Raw genomic sequence first — 26,204 nt, forward strand, 5'->3', positions numbered from 1 at the left:
TTTTAGTTATAATTAAAAAAAAAAAAAAACACGATCTGTAGAAAATTTCGATCTTTATCTGTGAGACATAATTCCTGTTCAAATTCAAAATTTGTTCACATGATTAGATGCATTTTTAAATTCATCCTTAAACAATACAATTACTACAGCATTTTTTTTGAACTAAGTATAAATGTTACTGCATCTACTTGTGCACAATTTATTCTTGCTCTACCGTTTCTCCACTACTGATTTGATTATTGCCAGAATAAATGCTTTATTTAGTAGACAAATTGCAAAAGGCAGTAAGAGCAATGAAAGCTTAAAATCCAAGTGATTGGATAGAAGTTCTGATAAAAATTAAACACTTAAGGTGGGCCTTGAAAAAGCCTACATTTATTTCAGTGTTTCTTTCTCTTCTCCCCTTTGTAACTCAAAAGCCTCACATGCATCATGATGTCTTACTTTCCAGTTACTTCTAAGGAACTAAGGGAATGGTTTCCCATAGCACCTTTTCATTTCACAGCAAGTGAAGTATAGTCCTGTCAGGATCTCAGTCCCACACCCACTAAATATGACAAAAAATTGTGGAATTACACTGTTGTAAGACTCCCTGCATTGACAAAAGGCAGTTAGGTCTGACAAATCGCTCTTTCTTGTCTGTTTTCTTAGAATCCATAGCACAGTCTGATGCATAAAATAATGACTATGGAATGTTCTACAGGCCTTAGCCCATCTGGTCACTGAGGAAGACAGCAATATAGGCTTCTCAATGATCTGTGAGACACATGCTGCTACATAGAGGTGACCTCCAAACATCCACCTGGCCCTTCAATACAGGAAATCTCCCTCCATAGTATTCTCACACAGAAATGAAAATAACTTTTACACCAAAGCATATTCATCTTTGTTTTTAATTAAGAGTCTCTGCCTCTGTGGGATTAAATAGTGTTGTGCAAGCAAAAGAAGGTCATGAATTCTGTGGGTCAGAGACCAGATTGTATGTAAATTTCTTACTTACAGTATTGCAAAGCTTCCACATTTATTGTACAATAATTAAAGTGAACAATTTTGTAAAAGCCTACATATGCAGCCTTTGAAAAAATTTCTTGATATTTGTGGTAGTAGTGATGTTATTTTTGTTAGCAAAGCTGACTGAGAAGATTAGTATTTCCTATGCTGGCTCTGTTAGGTAGACTATCAATTTACTTTTAATCAGTTAAAGTTCATTATATATTCTATGTATTTACATTTTTAATTCATTATTGAGGAATTATAACAAAAAAGATTCTAAAATAAAATTATAAAATTATTTTGCCTTTTCCTATTTGTCTTTTATGAAACACATTTTAAAATTAATTGAGTTGAATCCCCTTATCTGTAATAGTTGTCTGGAAATTTATGACATTATCTCAGTCACATATCCAGGAGTGATCTGTGTTCCTTCACTCCTAAGTGCAGGTAGAAGACAACTATGCACTAGGACACAAATGTAGACATAGACACATAAGCACAAACATTGTTATCTACTATTTATAGCTCCAAACATAAGTTCTGAAATTAAGAGATTTAGACAGTAAGTCTTTTAAGATGCAGAAAATTAAGAGATCATTTTAGATTTTTATAATCTAGAGATACCCTGCAGAGGAAGTAGAAGCTGAAGTAGAACTTGAGTTCAGGGGGAAATGAGAGGATGAGTAAAGAGTAGAAAGGTCCTAGAGCAGAGTAATGGAAAATAAGGCAAACAAAATCATTTGGGACCTGATCATTAATGATTTTAAAGTTTAAACTAAGGAGTCTGGATTTTATTTTGCACACTAGGAGTCCTTCTTCACTTTTACTTGAGGAGGAGCTAAATTACACCCCATGAACAATATAGTAGAATTCCTGGTCCATAGATGCCATGCATAAATTTCTGTTTACTTATATATCACTACTTAATCTCACAGAGAAAAATATTTTTTAATTTTAAATGAAAAAATAGGTCTTGTAAAAGTTTTCATTTCTCTATGATTCTATTATAGACAATGAAATTATATAAATCAAGGTCAGATATAGGAAAATATCTCTGTGTAACAGGCTCATGAACAAATGAAACCTGTTATGGTAAGACATAACTAAGCATCTTAGTTACTTAAGTGTTATATTATTTTTTTTTCATATCAAATCTTTGGAGGAAGGAATATATATACATTGCTGAAGGAAGAATTCCTGGTAAAAAGCTCTCTTGGGAAAGAGATGATACATGTAACCCTAAGGTTTTAAAACTCTAGAACACTTTATGATAATAACATCATTAAGTATACTTGCATATATAGTGATCAAACTTTGGTGCTGAATACAGTTGTGAGCTGCAGTTTCTAAAGATATGCATCCTTTGTTCTGTCTTTCTATAGCAGACAACTTTCTTTGGAAAGCTCCATTGGCATAGAAAATAAGAGATCTTGTTTACATAGTTAATTGATATTTATAAAGTCAGAATTTAATAGGACAGAAATGCAGCCATGAGTGCACTCCTTCAACAAAATGTTCCACAGGAACTCATTTAAATTATAGAAGATTATAACAAATGAGACCTCAAAGTTGACTTTGTGTTACTAAATATTGACCTCAATAGAGGTGAAAAATTAAGGTCCTGAAGATTTTCTACACAATATTGAGACAAAAGTATTTTTGTAACAGTGCCATCAAAGATAGAACTTAGGCTATGTTTGAATAGGAAAAGGTGTCATATACCAAGGATCAATGGAAGGCTTTAAATAAGCATCAATGGAGAAAGCACACAAAATCATATAATCATAGATCAATGTATATGTTCCCTGTTTTTATTTTTCTTACAGAAAAAAATCTATCTTTAATACAAGAGGAACTAAGATAACTTCTGATAGTCTACCAATTCATTTTTGATAGTCCCATTCATTTTTATCTTTAGTTATCAAGTTTTTCAGTTTAAATATATAATAAACTGAAAACATGAGGTATCCTGGGATTAAAACTAAAATCTACATTATGATTTAATGTTGAGAAAGTGATTTACATTGTGTGTTTAACATAAGGAGGCCCAGGTGGGGAGGGGGGTGGGGAGAGATCCAGAGAAATTGTGGGTTATAGAGGAAAAATTTAGTTTACTCACTCAAAACAGATCACTCCTGGATATGTGACTGAGATAATGTCATAGATTTCCAGACAACTATTACAGATAAGGGGATTCAACTCACCTGATTTGTTTCAAATAAGTGATTACCTATTTGGCTAGGTGTTGATGTTTCTGCTGAGAAGGGTCAGACAGCAAATACCACTAGAGCTGAAAATGATCCTTTTGTTCACTTCGTCTTTGTTTATAACATCTTCTGCAAACCCTTTCTATATGGCATTATTATTATTATTTATACAACTCATATTCAGAGTAATTATGCTAAATAAAAATTAACAGGTGTATTTTTATTTTACAATTTGTCAGTATTTTTTGAATTCAAGATATTGACTATTTTGGAGAGAAATATTCAAAATGGACTGTTTTAAATATTTTGAGCAAAGGGGTAAGGTTTTAACCTGTGATTTCATCAATGTAGAAAATGCCCAATGTGGAATGTATCCAATGCAGATCAGCAACTTTATAATTTATAATCTTAGAGAGTTGCCTGGGGCATTGAGAGGTTAATTGACTTGCTCATGGTCACATCACTGGTATCAGAGATAACTTGATGTCAGGTCTTCCAGACACCAAAGCCAGTCTTTTTTCCACCAACCCACAATGCACCTATTTTATTTAAGAGATAGATAAATAGATAGATGGAGATAAAAATATAGCATAATTATTATACATAATTAGCCAAATAGAGCTCATATAAATAAAATCTGAAGTAGTGGAGGGATGACATTATTTATAACCTCATTTGGTTGTCAATTTGGCATAGGAGAATTGGCCACCTCAAAATTATAAAAAAATTACATCTACTTTTCAGGGCACTCCAGAAATATGTGGTCTCACTAGACTTTGAGAGCTATAAACCTCCAGGCAAAATACATTAACCATGAAATGAACAGGAGAACTGATTTGAATATGCCACTCCAAGTTATTCCTTCAAAATCTCTAAAAAAATATTATTTAACATTTGGGACCTTAAATAAACTAAACACTAATTTTGAAACTAAGGAGAAAAATCTAAATCTACATTAGAAAATTATCCATAGAACTTGAATTGAATATTTCCTGAAACAGAATTCAGGTTAGCTTCACCAATTTAAATATATGTTTTATGGTAAATAATTATTAGTATCATTGATTTAATTGTATTATCAATTATTTAATGAACATTTATTACCTAAAATGTGTCAGACATTATGCTAGGTTCTGAGGTTATGAATATCTTTCTTTCTTCCCCTCTCAAAACATTTTCAATGGCTACATTGGAGGGAAACAAAGCAGGTGGATCCTCATTTGCAGCTTGATAAATCAAAGAATTATTTGAGGAGATTAAGGAACACATTTGAAATATAAGGAATTGTCAGTACAAATGAATGGAAATGGGAGAAAGAGTGCCCTGTATAAACAATAGAGAGAAGTTCAGTTTTGCTAAAAAAAAAAAACTGTGGGAAAGGGAAATAATGTAAAATGATTGTATTAAAATGGGTTGAAACAAGGTATATTAATAGCTTCAAAAGCTAAATAAAGGACTGTATACTTTATGCTAGAGGCAACTGGGATCCACTAAATAGAACAGTGGCATAATTAGTGTTGCGTTTCATTAAAATCATTTTAGCTGCTACATCTCTGGAGGATGAACTGGAGTGAGAAAAACTTGAAACAAAACTGATAAAGAGTCCATTACAATAGTTTGGATGAGAAGAGATGATAAAATAGTGGCTATTTGATTAGTGAGGGAAAAAAGAGGATTAGGTGTGGATATATTGTTGAGAATGAAATAGCAATATGTGGATACTATTTTAATATGTGGTTTGAAAGAGATTAAAAAGTCAAGGATAATATTGAGGTTATAAGTTTGGGAGATTGGAAGAATGTAACTTTTGTAGAAATGGTGAAGGGATTTAGGGAAAAATTAAGGAGTTCAGTTTTGAACATATTGAATTTGAGATGTTTCTAGGGAATCCAATTTGAAATGTCCATTAGATAGTTATTTATGTGGGACTGGAATTTAGGGAAGAAACAAGAAATATATCTCTATATTGGTGGTAATAAAATCTTTGGAATCAGATAAGATAATGTGGAAAAAAGAGAACAAGAAAGCTCTGTTTGAAGAGAACAGAATGATCAAACTTGTAGCACCAAATGTTTGCTCCTTCCCCTTTCTTCACCTGGCCTTCACAGGAACTAAAGTTTCCTTTACAAAAGAGTGGCAAGAGAGGAGGAGTCTGCTGAAGTCTCTTCTCTCTCTTTAAGCCATGAAATGAAACTCCCATGCTATATATGGGGAACATGTCCTGCTATACTCATTTATCAATTTTATTTCCATTCCCATTCAACAAATATTCATTAAATGGTGGGCATTTTGCTAGGTATTGCTTATACAAAGACAACCAAGAAATTGTCTCTGTTTGAAGGATAAAGAGGCATTTTTGCATATGCTTGTCATCTTTTATTTATTCCAAACCTGTGGTTTTTTCAACTCTATAGGCTTTACATTTGGAAACTCCTTCCATTTTTGAATATTGGCAATTCATCTCTAATTACAATTTTAGTAATAATAAGAGATCAAGTAAGTTTCCTATGGTTATAAGGCTAGAATTTACAGAGAAATGACTTATGCTGATATTTTCTTGAATCCAAATAAATGATGAGATCAGGGAAGACTTCACAGAGGAGATGGTTGCTGAGTTGTGCTTGGGAAGAAACTAATGATTCTGAGAGGCCGGATCCTCTTTATGTATGGATCAAAAGTAATGCTATAGGAAAGGATGTTCTGGAGCCAGCATTTATTTATACTATGAAAATCAGCAAACATTATAGAATAAGGAATATAATTTGTTCTTCTGTTGATTCTTTCAACTTGTCATGGAAAAATATGAATATTGAAATTTAAAGTTGAAGAAAAGTATCTGTGTCTTTTTTTATTTGTTTGTTTATTCCACCCTGTCTCCCCCCTTCCCCCCCACCCCCACAAAAAAATAGATTGTTAAACATTTACCAACACATCCTAAGCTTTATGAAACATCTGGCTAAAATAAGTACATAGCATACAAAGAGTATGTTGCTGCTGAGGAAAGAGGAAGAAAACTGACTTTTTTGAGGAATTTCCTCCAGATCTTGAAAAGAGATAAGTTGACTAACTTCAACCCAAATTTCCTGCTTTGAGAGATTAGAGAGCATTCTTTAATATCTTCTATCTCTGCCAAAACTCAGTCTGTTTTTAACTTTCCACTTTCATTTTCTCATCTGTTTCCTTTGTTTCTTGCTCATGAGAATTCAATTCTTTCTGGCTCTGTTCATTAAGTCCCAGATGCTGTCATTCTGCTGTTGCTACTGCCGATCAATTCTCTCAGGCCCCACTCCTACTTCAGACTATTGTTTCTTTCAAAATTTGTGTCCTCTAAAGATCTTCTGGATGTGAATTAAATTTGCTTTTCAGCTCAAAGATTGCAATGGTCCATAATCATTCTCAGGAATGAAAGGCTATGCTTACCCCTTTGAACTACAAAACACAAGATGTCAATCAGTTCTCAAACTGCCTTGTGCAGAACTGTGCTCAGTAAAGGAGGGTAACATGGTTTAAATTGTGTCCTGAAAAATTATTTGCAACTTGAGGGAATCAACCTAATAGGAGACCACTAAACTAGTCTAGGTGAGAAATAATTAGGACATTTGTTTGATAAAAAGGGTGGAGATGTGGTAATATATATATATGACCAACAAAACTTGACAATAGAATAGAATTGGGTAGTGCAGAGAATTGGAGAGTCAACTTGATTCTGAGGTTACATAGCTAATTGACTAAAAGAAAGGCTCTTAAAAATAAGAAAGTTTTTAGGAGAACCAGGTTTAGAAGGTAATGAGTTCTATATTTCATGTGTTGAATTTGACATGACAAATATAAAAGTGACATACTGCAGGCAGTTAATAATGCCAGAGTGAAATTTTAGAAAGAGATTAGTGCTTGTATAAAGGCAGATGATGTGTATCATTTTCTTTGTTATTAGTTCTTAGGAAAAATGACCAGAAAAGTTATCAATAAATGTTAACTGACTGAAAATTCATGTGATAGAGTACTAAGGTGATGAAAAGGAAAATTTATCACTTCATCCAACTGACACAACCTGTTACTCTCAGCCAAACCTCACCATTAGATTACTCCCATCGTTATCACTTATATGCTGCTGAATAAAGTGAAGAAAATCATAATGACAATTCTGACTGAGTCCACTACAAATTAATATTATATGACTTCCTCTGGGTCTTCTGTTGCTAGATGATGATACTATACCTAAATTATCCATTTACCATTGCACTCTCCAAAGTGGCTCTTCAACATTTTTCATCCCTCTTTAAACCTTCCATGACTTCTCTACCCTCAGCTCCCTCAGGTAAGGAATTTGCCTCACATCTTACAGAAAAATTGAAGCAATTCATCAAGAAATCTCTCTTTTCTTTCTTATCTCCTATCTTTCAGGTGCCTTCTGCCATTTTCTTTTATTCCTGTCTCACATAATAAAGTGGGATTACACCTTGCCAAGCTAAAACTTCCATATGTTCAAGCAATTCCACTCAATCTTATTTCCTTCAACAGATTGTTCCCTCTTTTATCCCTAGTCACCTACTTTCAATCTCTCTCTCTGTCCATTGGTTAATTTTCTACTATCTGCAAACATTCCTATGTTTCCTCTAACTTGGAAGAAACAAACAAAAAAGAAAAACAATCTTTAGCTGATATTCCTATGTTTTCTAACTATGATCTCATATTTCTTCTAACCTTTAGAAATACTCTTTTTTTAAAAAAATGAGCTTTTTATTTTTCTTTTCTTTTTTTTAAATTTTATTTTATTTTATAATAACTTTTAATTGACAGAACCCATGCCAGGGTAATTTTTTTACAACATTATCCCTTGCACTCTCTTCTGTTCTGATTTTTCCCTTCCCTCTCTCTATCCCCTCCCCTAGATGGCAAGCAGTCCTATATATGTTAAATATGTTGCAGTATAACCTAGACACAATATATATTTGCAGAACCAAACAGTTCTCTTGTTGCACAGGGAGCATTGGATTCAGAAGGTAAAAATAACCCGGGAAGAATACCAAAAATGCAAATAGTTTACATTCATTTCCCTATGTTCTTTCTTTGGGTGTAGCTGCTTCTGTCCATTATTTATCAATTGAAATTGAGTTAGGTCTCTTTGTCAAAGAAATCCACTTCCATCAGAATACATCCTCATACAGTATTGTTGTTGAAGTGTATAATGATCTCCTGATTCTGCTGATTTCACTTAGCATCAGTTCATGTAAGTCTCTCCAAGCCTCTCTGTATTCATCCTGCTGGTCATTTCTTACTGAACAATAATATTCCATAACATTCATATACCACCATTTACCCAGCCATTCTCCAATTGATGGGCATTCTTTCAATTTCCAGTTTCTAACCACTACAAACAGGGCTGCCACAAACATTTTGGCACATACAGGTCCCTTTCCCTTCTTTAGTATTTCTTTGGAATATAAGCCCAGAAGTAACACTGCTGGATCAAAGGGTATGCCCAGTTTGATAACTTTTTGGGCATAATTCCAGATTGCTCTCCAAAATGGTTGGATTCACTCACAACTCCACCAACAATGCATTAGTGTCCCAGTTTTCCCGCATCCCCTCCAACATTCATCATTATTTTTTCCTGTCATCTTAGCCAATCTGACAGGTGTGTAGTGGTATCTCAGAGTTGTCTTAATTTGCATTTCTCTGATAAATAGTGATTTGGAACACTCTTTCATATGAGTGGTAATAGTTTCAAATTCATCATCTGAAAATTGTCTGTTCATATCCTTTGACCATTTATGAATTGGAGAATGGCTTGATTTCTTTTACATTTGAGTCAGTTCTCTATATATTTTGGAAATGAGACCTTTATCAGAACCTTTAACTGTGAAGATGTTTTCCCAGTTTGTTGCTTCCCTTCTAATCTTGTCTGCATTAGTTTTGTGTGTATAAAGGCTTTTTAATTTGATATAATCAAAATTTTCTATTTTGTGATCAATAATGGTCTTTAGTTCATCTTTGGTCACAAATTTCTTTCTCCTCCACAGAGCTTTTTATTTTTCAAAACATGCATGGATAATTCTTCAACATAAGTCCTTGCAAAACCTTGTGTTCCAATTTTCTCTCCCTTACCCCATGGCCTCCCTTAGATGACAAGTAGTCCAATACATATTAAATATAGTAGAAATATATAGTGAATCCAATATATGCTAACATTTATACATTTATTGTGTCATACAAAAAAAAATCAAATCAAATCAGTAAAAAAAAAAAAAAGAAAGAGAAGCAACATAAAATGTAATCAAACAACAAAAAAGGGTGAAAATGCTTTGTTGTGAAGCACACTCAGTTTTCACAATCCTCTCTCTGGTTGTAGATGGCTCTCTTCATAACTGAACAATTGGAAATGGTTTGAATCATCCCACTGTTGAAGACAGCTATGTCCATCAGAATTGATCATTGTATAATCCTGCTGTTGTCATGTACAATGATCTCCTGGTTCTGCTCATTTATCTTGACATCACTTCATGTAACTCCCTCCAAGCTGCTCTGAAACCATACTGCTGGTCATTTCTTAAAAAACAATAATATTGCATAACATTCATATACTATAACTTTTTCAGCCATTCTCCAACTGATGAGTATCCACTCAGTTTCCAGTTTTTTGCTACTACCAAAAGTGCTGCCACAAACATTTTTGCACATGTAGGTCCCTTTCCTTCCTTTAAGATCTCTTTGGGATATAAGCCTAATAGAAACACTGCTGGATCAAAGGGTATGCACAGTTTGATAACATTTTGAACATAGTTCCAAATTGCTCTCCAAAATGGCCGGATCCCTTCAAAGTTCCACCAACAATGTATTAGTGTTCCAGTTTTCTCACATCCCCTGCGATATTCAGCATTTTCTTCCCCTGTCATTCTAGCCAATCTGACAGGTTTGTAATGGTATCTCAGAGTTATCTTAATTTGCATTTCTCTGATCAATGGTGCTTTAGGGCACCTTCTCATATGATGAAAAACTGGTTTTAATTCTTCATCTGAAAACTGTCAGTTCATATCCTTTGACTATTTATCAATCAAAGAATGGTTTGAATTCTTTTAAATTAGAGTCAATTCTCTATATATTTTAGAAATGAGGCCTCTATCAGAATCTTTGAATGTAAAAAGAATTTTCTAGTTTATTGTTTCCCTTCTAATCTTGTCTGCATTAGTTTTGTGTGTACAAAATCTTTTTAAATTAATATAATCTCATTCATCTATTTTGTGATCAATAATGATCTCTAGTTCTTCTTTGGTCACAAATTCCTTCTTCCTCCATAGATCTCAGAGGTAAATTATCCTATGTTCTTCTAATTTGTTTATACTATTATTCTTTATGTCTAGATCATGAACCCATTTTGATCTTATTTTGGTATATTGCGTTAGGTGTGGGTCATTGCCTAGTTTCTGCCATACTAATTTCCAATTTTCCCAGCAGTTTTTATCAAATAGTTCTTTTCCACAAAGCTGGGGTATTTGTGTTTGTCAAACACTAGATTACTATAATCATTTACTATTTTATCCTGTGAACCTCACCTATTCTACTGATTAACTATTCTATTTCTTAACCAGCACCAAATGCTTTTGATGATATCTGCTTCATAATATAGTTTTAGATCTGGAGCTGGGCCACCTTCCTTTGAATTTTTTAAATTAATTGTATTGAAATTCTTGACTTTTTGTTCTTCCAGATGGATTTTTTTGTTATTTTTTTCTAGGTCAGTAAAATAGTTTCTTTGGAGTTGGATTGGTATAGCACTAATTCTAAAAATACTACATAGTACTGTCATCTTTATTATATTTGCTCAACCTATCCAAGAGTACTTGATGTTTTTTCAATTGTTTAGATCTGACTTTATTTGTGTGGAAAGTATTTTGCAGTTTTGCTCATATACTTCCTGACATTCCCTTGGCACATAGATTCCCAAATATTTTATACTATCTACAGTTATTATAAATGCAATTTCTTTTTGTATGTCTTGTTGTTGGATTTTATTTTTGATGTATAAAATGTTGATGATTTATATGGATTTATTTTGTATCCTGCAACCTTGTTAAAATTGTGGATTATTCCTAACATTTTTTTAGGTGATTCTCTAGTATTCATTAAGTATACCATCATATCATCTGCAAAGAGTGATAATTTGGTTTCCTCATTACTTACTCTAATTCCTTTAATCTCTTTTTATTCTATTATTACAAAGCTAGCATTTCTAATACAATATTGAATAGTAATGGTGATAGTGGGAAACATTGTTTCACCCTTTATGTTATTGGGAATGGTTCCAGTTTATCCCCATTACAAACAATGCTTGCTGATGGTTTTAAATAGATGATACTTACTATTTAAGCAATTGGGCTTAAGTGATTTGCCCAGGGTCACACAGCTAAAAAGTGTTAAGTGTTTAAGGCCACATTTGAACTCAGATCCTCCTGATTTCAGGGCTGATGCTCTATCTACTGCACCACCTAGTTGCTCCTGTTACCGCCTTTTTAAAGGAAAAGTTCATTTATTCCTATACTCTCTAGTGTTTTTAATAGGAATGGATGTTGGAATTTATAAAATTCCTTTTCTGCATCTATTGAGATAATCATATGGTTTTTGTTAGTTTGGTCATTAATATAGTCAATTATGCTAGTATTTTTCCTAATATTGAACCAACCCTGCATTCCTGGTATACTCCTACTTTTTCATGGTGTATTATCCTGGGATGCTTTTCTGTAATAATTTTGCTAATATTTTATTTAAGATTTTTGGATCAACATTCATTAGGGAAATTGGTCTATTTTATTTCTCTGTTTTCATCCTATCTGGTTTAGCTATCAGCACCATGTTTGTGTCATAAAAGAAAATTAGTAGGATTCCTCCATTTCTTATTTTTTTTCAAACAGTTTATACATTATTGGAGTTGGTTGTTTTTCAAATGTTTGGTAGAATTCACATGTAAATCTTGCCCTGGAGACTTTCTTCTTAGGAAGTTGATTAATAGCTTGTTCTATTTATTTTTCTAAAATGGGACTATTTAAGTAATCTATTTCCTTTTTTGTTAAGCTGGGAAATCTATATTTTTGTAGATATTCCTTCATTTAACTTAGGTTTTCAAGTTTATTTGGCATAAAGCTGGGCAAAATAACTTGTAATTATTGCTCTTATTTCCTCTTCTTTGGTGGAAAGTTCTCTCTTTTCATTTTTGAGATTAACAATTTGATTTTCCACTTTCCTTTTCTAATCAAATTAACTAAAGTTTTATCTATTTTGTTGCTTTTTTCTCATAAAACCAACTCTTTGTTTTATTTATTAATTCAATAGTTCTTTTAGTTTCAATTTTATTAATCTCTCCTTTTATTTTTAGAATTTCAAGTTTGATATTTGATTGGAGGATTTTAATTTGTTCTTTTTCTAGTTTTTTTAGTTGCAAGCCCAATTCATTGATGTTGTCTTTCTTTATTTTATACAAGTAAGCATGTAGAGATATAACATTTCTCCTTCTTACTGATTTGGCTCCCCACAAATTTTGGTATATTGTCTCATTATTATCATTTTCCTGGATGAAATTTATGATTTGCTGTTTCACCCATTCATTCTTTTGGATGGGATTTTTTAGTTACCAATTACATTTTGGCCTATTTACCTCTGGTCTTTTATTGAATGCAATTTTTATTGTATTGTGATCTAAAAATAATGTATTTACTACTTCTGCCTTTCTGCATTTGATGTTGAGGTCTCTAAGTCCTAAAATATGGTCAATTTTTGTATAGGGTTCATGAACTGGTGAGAAGAAAATGTACTCTTTTCTGTCTCCATTCAATTTTCTCCAAAGATCTATTATACCCAACTTTTCTAGTTTATTTATTTAATTCCTTAACTTCTTTCTTATTAATTTTGTGGTTGCTATACAACTTGGTGCAAATATGTTTAGTATTGATATTGTTTTATTTTCTATATAACAAAATGTAGTTTTCTTCCTTATCTCTTTTAATTAGATCAATTTTTGTTTCAGCTTGATGAGAGATCAAGATGGCTACCTCTGCTTTTTATTTTTTTTTTTACTTCACCTGAAGCATAATAGATTTTGCTCTAGCCTTTTATCTTTATGTTGTGTGTATCACTCTACTTTAAATGTGTTTTTTGTAAAAGTTCTGGCTCTTAATCCAGTCTGCTATCTGCTTCCATTTTATCAGAGATTCACCCCATTCATATCTATAATTAAAACAACTAATTTTGTATTTCCAACCATTTTATTTACCCCAAATTATACCTTTCTCTTTTATTTTTCCCTTTCCCTCATACCCAGCATTTTACTTATAAGCACCATTTGCTTCAAGCTGCCCTTTCCCTTCAGAGTCCCTCACCTTTCTTATACTTTTCCCCTTCTATTTAGCCTACCCCTTCCCTTTTCCCCTTCCACTTTTCTATAAGGTGAGAAAAGTTTCTGTCTAATATTCTCTCTTTGAAGCAAATCTGATGAGAGTGAGATTCACATAATGTTCATTCCCCTCCTTGTTTTCCCTCAAATATAATAGGTATTCTTTGCTTCTTCATAAAATGTAATTTTGCTCATTTTACTTTGTTTCCCCTTTTTCCAGTACCATACACTTTCCATTTCTAGTTTCTTTTTTTAATATATTATAACACTAAAATCAAATTATGTATGCACTCCCTGTGTATGCCCATAACAGAGATACAGTTCTTTTTTTTTAATATTTTATTTTATTTTATTTAATAATAACTTTATATTGACAGAATTCATGCCAGGGTAATTTTTTTTACAACATTATCCCTTGCACTCATTTCTGTTCCGATTTTTCCCTTCCCTCCCTCCACCCCCTCCCCTAAATGGCAAGCAGTCCTATATATGTTAGATATGTTGCAGTATATCCTAGATACAATATATGTTTGCAGAACCGAACAGTTCTCTTGTTGCACAGGGAGAATTGGATTCAGAAGGTAAAAATAACCCGGGAAGAAAAACAAAGATGCAGATAGTTCACATCCGTTTCCCAGTGTTCTTTCTTTGGGTGTAGCTGCTTCTGACCATTATTTATCAATTGAAACTCACTTAGGTTTCTTTGTCAAAGAAATCCACTGCCATCAGAATACATCCTCATACAATATCGTTGTCGAAGCGTATAATGATCTCCTGGTTCTGCCAGAGATACAGTTCTAAAGAGTTCTTTTCTTTTTAACTTTTTATGCTTCTCTTGAGTTCTATATTTGGAGGTCAAATTTTTTGTTCAACTCTGGTCTTTTCATCAGAAATAAATGGAATTCCCCTGTTTTGTTGAATGTTTACTTCCTTGAAAGAAAATGCTCATACACTTCAACAACAATACTATATGAGGATCAATTCTGATGGAAGTGGATATCTTCAGCAATGAAAAGATCCAATTCAGTCCCAGTTGATCAGTGATAAACAGAATCAGCTATACCCAGAGAAAGAACACTGGGAAATGAATGTGGACTGCTGAATTTTTATCTTTCTTCACAGGTTATTTTTACCTTTCTAAATCTGATTTTTCTTGTGCAAAAAGAGAACTATATAAATATGTACACATATATTCTATTTAAGATATACTTTAAGATGTTTAACATGTATGAGAATGTCTGCCATCTAGGGGAGGGAGTGGAGTGAAGAAAGGGAAAAGTTGCAACAGAAGTGATTGCAAGGGACAATGTTGAAAAATTTCCCATGCATATGCTCTGTCAATAAAAAGCTATAATAATAATAATAATAATAAAAATTGGGGTCCCAAGAGATGATGTGATTATTCCAAAGTCACAGAATTGTCAGAGAAGCTTTATCTAATTCAATAATATGGCTTCTTCATAGTGGCTCCCTACACTGAATCAACATGCATAAATGTGTTTCCATTTTAGGAGTTGTGAATTGTGGTTGATAAATTAATGTATCTTTATACAAAACACACACACACACACACACACACACACACAATTGTGCAATGAATATTTTTTAAAAATTACTGTAGATTTTATGCCCATGATTAATTATAAGTGGTGTAGTCTTTCTGTAAATAAACATTTATTTGACTCCATATGGCAGCTTTTGGTTCAATATTCTCATATGGTTGACCCAAACATCTACATTGCTTTCTATCATTCTCTTTCTACAATTGCTGGTTAATCAATATGTGAGAGAAGATCAATTATTTTCATTATTTCTCCCAGTTTTGCAAAACTTGGTAGTTCAAATGAGAATTGTTAACTCTCCATTAGGCTGAAGTGCCTTTTGTAACATGGAATATATGAGCTCCATGTTTAAAACAGGCAAGTTCAAGAATGTATGACAGTAATTAATCAGAGAAATGCAAATTAAGACAACTCTGAGATACCACTACACACCTGTCAGATTGGCTAGAATGACAGGGAAAGATAATGGGGAATGTTGGAGGGGATGTGGGAAAACAGGGACACTGATACATTGTTGGTGGAATTGTGAACACATCCAGCCATTCTGGAGAGCAGTTTGGAATTATGCTCAAAAAGTTATCAAGCTGTGCATACCCTTTGATCCAGCAGTGTTTCTATTGGGCTTATACCCCAAAAAGATACTAAAGAAAGGAAAGGGACCTGTATGTGCCAAAATGTTTGTGGCAGCCCTGTTTGTAGTGGCTAGAAGCTGGAAAATGAAAGGATGTCCATCAATTGGAGAATGGTTGAGTAAATTGTGGTATATGAACATTATGGAATATTATTGTTCTGTAAGGAACGACCAGCAGGATGAATACAGAGAGGACTGGCGAAACTTACATGAACTGATGCTGAGTGAAATGAGCAGAACCAGGAGATCATTATATACCTCAACAACGATCCTGTTTGAGGATGTATTCTAATGGAAGTGGACCTCTTTGATAAAGAGAGCCTTAATTGATCAAAGATGGACAGAAGCAGCTACACCCAGAGAAAGAACACTGGAAATGAATATAAACTGCTTGCATTTATGTTTTTCTTCCTGGGTTACTTATACCTTCTGAATTCAATTCTCCCTGTGCAACAAGAAAACTGTTTGGTTCTGCACACATATATTGTATCTAGGATATATTGCAACCCATTCAACATGTAAAGGACTCTTGCCATCTGGGGGAAGGGGTGGAGGGAGGGAGGGGAAAAATCAGAACAGAAGTGAATGCAAGGGATAATACTGTAAAAAATTACCCTGGCATGTGTTCTATCAATAAAAAATTATTTAAAAATAAAAAAAAAGGATGTATGACAGTAGAGATAACTGTTAAAGTGTGTTATTTAAAATTACTTATTAGTATAGTCATATAGATCAGTATGTGTAATATGTGTAAGTTTTATGACTGAAGAGGTTCTTTCTTTAATTTGTTTTTCTCTTCAGGCTGCTCTTTTGTTTGCTATCTGGATTATAAAATAAAAGCACTTATATACAAAAATGTGCTGTCTACACTGGCATCTGTGCTCAGCCTGCTTGCACTTGGCCTGCCTTCCTCCTTGCCCAATTGAAACAGAACTTTTCTAGTGATCTTGAAATTATTTTCTGTTGGTAATTTGTTACACTCCCAATATTCATGGGTTCTGCCAGTGCAGAACTAGTTCAGAGGCTGAATTTGGTAATTAGGCTGAGGTTTGTGGAAATAGGTCAAAAAAAAAAATTGTGTCCTCTCTGCCATTTTGGCTCGACTCCCTGAAAATAAACTCTTTGAAAAGTTTATCTGTCTCCTTTTTTTCCTTTAAAATCTATGCTCTAACCTTATTTTATGGAAACTGATTTCTCAAAAGTCATTAATGTTTTACTTGTGGAATCTAAAACCCTTTTTTCAACTGTCACTTCCTCTGATCTTTCTGCATTCATTGGCAGTGCTGATGCCTTTATTCTTCTTGAGGTCTCTTTAAGTTTTAGGGAAACCTCTCTTTCCTGTTTTTAATCTTAATTATCCCAATGTTCCTTCCCTGTTTCCCTTTATGAATCTTCCCTCTAACCATAGATATCTCTCAGGGTTCTAGCCTGATTCATCTTATTTTTCCCTTCTGTGCTTTTCACTTAAAATTCTCATTAGATCTCATAGATTTACACAACATTTCTATGTTGATGTGTCTCAAATCATCTTTTCTCAGTCTCTTTGCTGACTTCCATTCTCAGATTTCCAACCACCTTTCAGACATAGCTTGAACTAAATATCCAATAGATAACTTAAAATAAATGTTAAAAAATAACTATCTCCCCCCAATAGCCTTCCTCCTCCTTCTACCATCTGTATTATAGTAAAGGACAATATTATTCTTTCAGTCTCTCAGACTTGCAACTTTGAAGTCATTCTGGATGTCTATCTCTTCCCTGACTGCCCATATACAAGCTATTTTCAAGGTCTGACAATTTTGTTTTTTCAACATCTCTCAATTGCATCATCACCTTTCTGTCTTCACACACTATCATCAGTCTAGTGCACCTTCTTTTCACTTTGTCTTGATTACTACGATAATAGCCTGTTGATGGTCTTTTTGCTTTAAATCTCTTTGAGTAGAAATCCATCCTTTGTTCAGCTACTTTATCTAAAGTGCAGGGGGATTATGTCACTCCTAACCCTATTCAATAATTTTCAGTAGTTTTTATTGTCTCTAGTAGCAAATAATGAGAGCTCTGTTTGGCGTTCAAAATTCTTTATAATATAGCTACCTCCAGCATTTCCAGTCATAACTTTTTTGGCCAACTTGTACTCTGCCTCAGTGACACTGGAATCCTGACTGTTCTATGAATGGTATTCATAGACCATATGTTCTACTCTAGGTCCAGGTAATTTCTCCACTTATTTTTCATGCCTGGAATGATCTTCCTCTTCCATTTCAATTAATGGCTTCCTTCAGTTTTCAGTTGAAATCTTAAATTCTATAGAAAGGCTTCCCCAATATCTCTACTCTTCTTTCCCATCAATTCTGCATATAGTTTGCTTTGTATATCTCTTTGCATGTTTCCTCCCTTGCTTGATTGTGAGAGCCTTGAGGATAGGATTTTTGTATTTTGTCTCTTTTTGTATTCCTAGCACTTAGCACAAAGTGTGATTTATAGCAGGTCTGTAACAAAGATTTATTGATTAATCAATAATTCACTGCTAATTTTTATAAAGTATATTAATGGTAAAGAACCATCATATTCCTTTGTATTCTTATTGAATATAACATATAACTTTTCTAAACATTCCTTTTCTTCCTTTTTTTTTTTTTTTTTGGTTAGATGTATCCAATATGAAAGGATGCTACCAAGCCCCTCAAGCAACCACTATTATTGTTCTAATAGCTGTAGCCACTTCTAACTCATTTAATTTTTCCTTTCTTTAGATGTTATACCATTTGACACATCCATGTTTAGAATTCATATTAATTCATTTTCTATAGTACCCTTCAGAAAAATATGTAGATTTCCTATATTCCCATTTAGTTAATTCTTATTTGTATTTATTTGTTTTACTTCTTCTTTGTTTAAGACAATGATTGGAAACTTTATCTTGATTGAGTCATAATAAGCATTGTTCTAGTCCTTTATTTTATCACTACATTATGTTTTCTAATCTTTTATGTTATTCATTTCCATTTTATGACTGGCTTGATCTTGTTTACACTGATTATTGAGATCACTAATTGTGTGTTTCCTTTCATCCTATTTTTTCTATTTCCCATCTCTTTGTTTCCTGATCCTTTATAGGAAAGAAAAAGAAATTGATGTGCAAAAAGTAAGTTCAACACTAATATTCTAAGTTTAATGAAATTTTCTTCTTTGTCCCTGTACTTCTTCTTTTTGTCTTTCCAAGAGCCCAGTCACTCTTTATTATCCTTATTATTTGTTTAAATGTTTCTTTGCAATCTACACTCTGTACAATTTTTTTTTTGGGGGGGGTTGGTTAAGTACTATCCTCTTCTCTAAACTACCCTCTCTCTTTTCCTTCTCTCCTTTCCTTTTCACTCTTTCCCCCGGTAGAGCAATTCTTCATGAACTCTGCATGTCATCTTCTTTCTTTTGTTCAGTTCAGAACAAAGTAAGGTTTAAGAGTGGCTTGCTGCTCTCACTCTTTTATTCTTTTCTTGCAAAGTATTCCACTTACATGGCAAAATTTTCTCTTTTCTTTCCCTCCTCCTAGTATATTCCCTTCATGCTTTCTTTCTTTCTTTATTTTCTTTTTAAAAGATCTTTAAAACATAACAAAACCAATCCCAAGGACTTTAGACTGAGGGTGACAATCACATTCTAAGAGGTTCATCAAAACATAACAAAATAGCAAACATAGGGGATTAGAGCATTGATAGAGAGATGAATGAAAATTTACAATTGAAAAATGAGCTTCTTCAATTAAATTAGTAATCAAAAAATAGAATCTATAATCTAATCTTAAAAATGTGGTTTTAACAGTTTATAAGGAAATTTTAGAATATATGCTTTGATTTCTTTAAAACCTGGCATAATAATGATTAATTAATTTAAATATGGTTGACTACCCTGATAAGATACATTTAGGGTCAACTTTAAAAACATTACATGAATCATCTTTTAATTGCCTTATCTTATGAACTTTTCTCAGCCTTCATTTTCCTTAACCTCTCTGCAAAATTTGACTACCTTTTCCTATTCTCAGACATCAGTAAAAAATACCACTTGTTTTCTGACCATTATGTCTACATCTTTCCCACAGTAATATTGGACTCTAGCATACGATTCACCCTGAACTCAGATAGTTGGGTGTTCATTCTATCTTACCTGTAATTATGCTACTGTATCATTTTCTCATCATTTCAGCACTATATTGATATCTCGTGCCCTTTAATCTACTCCTATCTCCAGCTTCCTTTGATGTGTTTTCCTCTCCCCATTAGAATTTAAATTCTTTAAGGTAAAGAAATATTTTAATCATGTTTGTATTACTAGCATAAGTGGACAGAGAGTTGGGGCACAGATTTTATTGAGATGTTTGTGTACTCACTATAACCTCAGAGAATGAGTTATGACAACGAATCCTAGGCCCTCTGTTTTCTTTTTATACTTGCTTGGTTCCATCATTATCTACCATGTATTCAATTAGCACTTTTTTTTTAATAATTTTTTATTGATAGAACACGTCAGGGTAATTTTTTACATTATTATCCCTTGCATTCATTTCTGTTCCTATTTTTCCCTTCCCTCCCTCCACCCTTTCCCCCAGATGGCAAGAGTCCTTTACATGTTGAATGGGTTGCAGTATATCCTAGATACAATATATGTGTGCAGAACCAAACAGTTTTCTTGTTGCACAGGGAGAATTGGATTCAGAAGGTATAAATAACCCGGGAGGAAAAACATAAATGCAAGCAGTTTATATTCATTTCCAGTGTTCTTTCTCTGGGTGTAGCTGCTTCTGCCCATCTTTGATCAATTAAGGCTCTCTTTATCAAAGAGGTCCACTTCCATTAGAATACATCCTCAAACAGGATCATTGTTGAGGTATATAATGATCTCCTGGTTCTGCTCATTTCACTCAGCATCAGTTCATGTAAGTCTCGCCAGTCCTCTCTGTATTCATCCTGCTGGTCGTTCCTTACAGAACAATAATATTCCATAATGTTCATATACCACAATTTACTCAACCATTCTCCAATTGATGGACATCCTTTCATTTTCCAGCTTCTAGCCACTACAAACAGGGCTGCCATAAACATTTTGGCACATACAGGTCCCTTTCCTTTCTTTAGTATCTCTTTGGGGTATAAGCCCAGTAGAAACACTGCTGGATCAAAGGGTATGCACAGCTTGATAACTTTTTGAGCATAATTCCAAACTGCTCTCCAGCATGGCTGGATGTGTTCACAATTCCACCAACAATGTATCAGTGTCCCTGTTTTCCCACATCCCCTCCAACATTCCCCATTATCTTTCCCTGTCATTCTAGCCAATCTGACAGGTGTGTAGTGGTATCTCAGAGTTGTCTTAATTTGCATTTCTCTGATTAATAATGATTTGGAGCATATTTTCATATGTCTATAAATAGTTTCAATTTCTTCATCTGAGAATTGTCTGTTCATATCCTTTGACCATTTATCAGTTGGAGAATGGTTTGATTTCTTATAGATTAGGGTCAGTTCTCTATATATTTTGGAAATGAGGCCTTTATCAGAACCTTCGATTGTAAAAATGTTTTCCCAGTTTATTGTTTCCCTTCTAATCTTGTTTGCATTTGTTTTGTTTGTACAAAAACTTTTCAGTTTGATATAATCAAAATTTTCTATGTTGTGGTCAATAGTGATCTCTAGTTCTTCTTTGGTCATAAATTCCTCCCTCTTCCACAGGTCTGACAGGTAAACTATCCTATGCTCTTCCAATTTATTTATCATTTCCTTCTTTATGCCTAGGTCATGAACCCATTTTGACCTTATCTTAGTGTACGGTGTTAAGTGTGGGTCAATGCCTAGTTTCTGCCATACTGATTTCCAATTTTCCCAGAAATTTTTGTCAAATAATGCATTCTTATCCCAGAAACTGGTGTCTTTGGGTTTGTCAAACACTATATTATTAAAGTTATTGGCTGTTTTGTCCTTTGAACCTAACTTATTCCATTGATCAACTAGTCTATTTCTTAGCCAATACCAGATGGTTTTAGTAAGTGCTGCTTTATAATATAATTTTAGATCTGGTACAGCTAGGCCACCTTCATTTGATTTTTTTTTTTCATTAATTCCCTTGAAATTCTTGACCTTTTGTTTTTCCATATGAATTTTGTTGTTATTTTCAATTAGCACTTTTAAGAAATATATTTTAATATTTATATAAGCAGCATCAGGTTTCCCTTAGCATCAGGTTTCCCACAGTGTCAGTCCCACAGTTTCAAGTGTTTATTGAACATTCACATTGCCTCTTCCATAAATATTTCATGCTTAACATGTTCAAAACCAAACATGTTATATTTTCCCCAAATGAAATCATCTTCCATATATAGCTACTTCTATTAAGGGCAGCACCATATTTTCAGTCACTCAATTTCACACCAATGGTCTTATCTTCTCTTTGCTCTTTCTAACTGTCACTTGCCAAATCTTGTTATTTTTATCTCCAAAACTTCTCCTAGATTTAAGCCTTTTTCTATTTCCCAATTTTTCCAAATTTTAAGCAGAGTAATTCTTTTTGGTGTTTTTTTTTAAATATGTCTATTATGCAAAGTCCCATTACCAATAAAATTCTAGCATCTATAATTTACAATCTTTCAGTGTAATCTTCCAAAATATTTAAAAGTTAAATGACTTAAGCATAATCAAACAGCTAGTGTATCCCAGAGGCAAATATTTAATCTAAGATTTCCTGATTCCAAGACTGGTTCACTATCTACTCTACCATACTACCTCTCAAGGTTTTAATTAAAGAGTTCCAATTTAAGATAAAGTATCAAAAGCAAAATGGGTTGAATATTCTGGCTCCTATCATTTAAAACCAGTCCAACACCAATTATATTATTTCTTGATGATTGTAAAAGAGTTTTTCTGTGGGCTAATGAACTTGGAAAAAAATGATTACATTTTAGGGATCATATTGTTTACTTTTCCCCCTATCATTCTGTCTAGAGAAAGTGCCCATATAAGAATTAAATGCATTCATGTGTGTGATTATACATGTGTTCTGTTGTCTATTAGCCAGTAAACCATAATGGCAGGGCCTGCCTTTTTCTATTACTCTTGTAAATGTGCTCAGAAGCAACAAATACCAAAAAATACACACCATTTAAATTACTAAATTCAATGTGTGATTCTTGAGGGAATGGGGCAATTGGCAAAAAGCAGATTCTTCCAAAGTAACTGTAACTAATTGATGCTATTTTAGCCATACAATAACTTCATGAAAAATCAAGGAAAATAGAAATTCAACATCTAATTTTCCAACATTATTTGTAAGCCTGCTAAATATTTTCAGTAATCTAATTAAACTTAGTCTAGACCAGAAGTGAGGCAATGAGAAGAAACTCAATGAATGTCTTTATATTTTCTCTACCTCCCAATTAAAAATATCTGCCTATGGCAATCCTTCTAAGGCTTATTTTCCTAATCTGTGAAATGATTAAAAGTAGATCAAGAATTCTTAACTCTTTGTATGTGTGATCATTTAAACTATATACAAAATATAAAATCTTACCAAGGAAATAAATATAATTTATTCAAATATAGCTTACCTCTTCTCTCTTTCTATGTATCTCTCTCATCAAAAGAAATTCATGTTTCTCATATTAAAATTCTGTAGACAAGATGAACTCTCCAGTACCTTAGTTTTGATTATCTGTATAATGCTTATTTCCAAATTTGAATCTCTTCTTTCAGAAGGTTTCTCAAGTGATATATGCAAAAAAAATACTATTGATATCAAGTGAAAGCTTTATAAATCTCTACTTCAAGTCAAAACCCACAGAAATGGAAAAATCAATAACTCTGGAATCAAAAGACCCAAGTTCTAATCTGAGTCTTCAGAATTTCCTGTGTGATTTTTGAGCAAGTCCTTGAAGTTTTACTATACAACTTCTAAAATGTCTTCTACCTTGATGTGTGATCTTATGATCCCATGAGTAAAAAGACATGGATTTATAAAAAGTGACACAATTTATATTTCATTTATGAGAAATCAGTTCAAGGATATATTTGGTATGGTTTTAAGGAAAAAATATATACTATACTTCATTTTCAAAATGTATTCCTTATATATTTCAATAAAATAGGGAAATTTAAAAATCATTATAGAATTTGTTCCTTTCTTTAGTTTTTTTTCCCCCCAGAAAAATCTTTAAAAGCAAGTGTTTCATTGTCCTGACCTTTCATCATAAAATTTTGGGTGTTGTTCCTATTCAAGCTGGGAAAGAGGGCATAAATTACTCTCTTTGGCATATCTCATGCATTACCAATGTATTTAGCCAACTTCTACAGATGCCCTTCCTGGCTTTCAAAAGCAGGAACCTGCAGGAAATAGAAAATGCCAGGTTTCTTCTCACGCCTGAGAAGGCTCTGCTTGCCATAGGATAACCCTATGTGATGTGCTATGATAAATGCCAGTGTGCCAACTCAGCATGTTGGACAGTTTAACTCAGTGACCTTCTGGAAGTTTATAGCTTCCCCCATAGATTGTCTTTGATACAACCTATAACATAGACTGTCAAAACCACCCCATAAAATGAGATCTGTATTTATTTTTACTGCAGAAGAATTCGCTCTCAGTGTGGAGCTCAGGTGCCTTGCCATTTTCTAGTATCATTTCATATGCTTTAATGTTTTCATCAACCACGTGTAGTACTGCAGTCAGCTAAGGAGCCATTTACTTCATTGGGCTTATTCTGTCATCTTGACACTACATGTTTGGGACCTATGTTTCAAAATTAGTATGGGGGGGGGTTATTTTGCTTTCACACTGAGTGCTACCATCATATATTCTGTGTCTATAGTCAGTCAGATAAGTCTTAATAATCCTTGCTGGAGTTGTTTGCTATTTATTTTGAATTTTAAAAGACAATCCAATTCAAGTTTCAATCATAGTGACATTTGAAAAGGAAAAAAGTAGTCATTGACATAGAGAGAGAAAGAAAGAGAAAGAGACAGACAGACAGACAGAAACATACAGAAAAACAGAAACAGAGACAGAGAAATAGAGAATTAATAAACTATATTCCCCTTTCTGGATTTCTATCCAGCTCATTAAACTAAATGTTGATCAGTTTTTTATTCAGTAAATATATATAGTCATTCAAGTATTTTCCTTCTGGTTTCCTTTTTCTTTTCTTTTCTTTTCTTTTTTCTTTCTTCTTCCCTTTCTTTCTTTTGAAAAATCTAATCAATTTTTTTATTGATGGTCAGATTTCTAGGGAAACTTGAAATATTTACAAAACAAATAATTAATTGCCAAACTGATCATTTTAAATCTTTTTTTTTTTCATATTTTGGTAATATGTTGTCTTTTTTTTTTTTTTTTTTTTACTATAGAGAAGTACATTATTACCAACTAAAAGAAAAGTTCAGGGATTACCTTCTGGCCATGTATGAGTTCTTCTAAGAGCATATTGATTGGCTATCAAATTAACACAAATGACAATTTAAGGAGCCATCTTAAAAAGAGGACATATTAAGTATTCACTTCTTTTCTAGTGCATTTGAAGTTATAAATGAATTATCAGTGAGGCATTTATAGAAATATGTTATCCTTCTGTCACAATAGTGACAATTTTGCCACTGGAGAATCTAAGATAAGAGAAATTAATCTGTGCAGAATTCAAAAATTTCCTTTATTTCCTAATATTGTTTATTTTATTTTTTTTAGAGCTTCAGTTTTAGGAAAGACAGAAGTTGAATAGAGAAAAAGGCATTTTACCATCACAATTTAGGCAGCAGCAGCAGCAGCAGCAGTAGTAGTAGTAGTAGTAGTAGTAGTAGAACCAGACATATGAGGTGGAAAGACACAACTTTGGAGAAAAAAAGGTTAAAAAAATCAAGAGTGATTTTATCAGGACACTCCCAAGTGCAAAGATGAAAAGTCATTTGGCTAGTTAGTAGACTAAAACTAAAATTGAACAAAGGGATATTAATGATATTCTAAAACATCAAGAAATAAGGATATGAATATTTTCTAAATTCAGAAAATTAAGAGGGAAAATTGATAGAATCAAGGGAGAAAATAAAAGAAGGTTTTTGTGGAAGAGTAGAAAGATTAAGAAATAGTATGACAAGATAGCAGGTAAAGCGCAGGAGTAATGAGGGATAGGAATAGTATGAAGAGAATAGAAAGGAAACATAGGAAGGAGGAAAATATACAAGCAATAATAGCTTAGAATGAGAAGTGGATGGATTTTCTCATAAGATGGAAACTGATAGCAGAATAAAATTTTGAGCTTAAAAAACATGTTGGTTCCAGAAAATGCTACAGAAATGAGAGAGACATAAAAATATAATATGAAGGTGAGGAGTAGAATTTATTCTATCAAAAAAGTAGAGGCGGTAATTGTGATTTCAGACAAAGTTAAACATAGA

The 26,204-nt window shown here is 33.0% G+C and overlaps 1 pseudogene; it reads left to right on the forward strand.

The window, feature by feature from the left end:
• LOC127544816 (selenocysteine insertion sequence-binding protein 2-like) overlaps window positions 1-26,204 on the forward strand; it is a 96,816-nt pseudogene that overhangs the window by 60,803 nt on the left and 9,809 nt on the right.

This window comes from Antechinus flavipes, chromosome 1 (assembly GCF_016432865.1).
Source record: "Antechinus flavipes isolate AdamAnt ecotype Samford, QLD, Australia chromosome 1, AdamAnt_v2, whole genome shotgun sequence".
Classification (NCBI taxonomy): domain Eukaryota; kingdom Metazoa; phylum Chordata; class Mammalia; order Dasyuromorphia; family Dasyuridae; genus Antechinus; species Antechinus flavipes.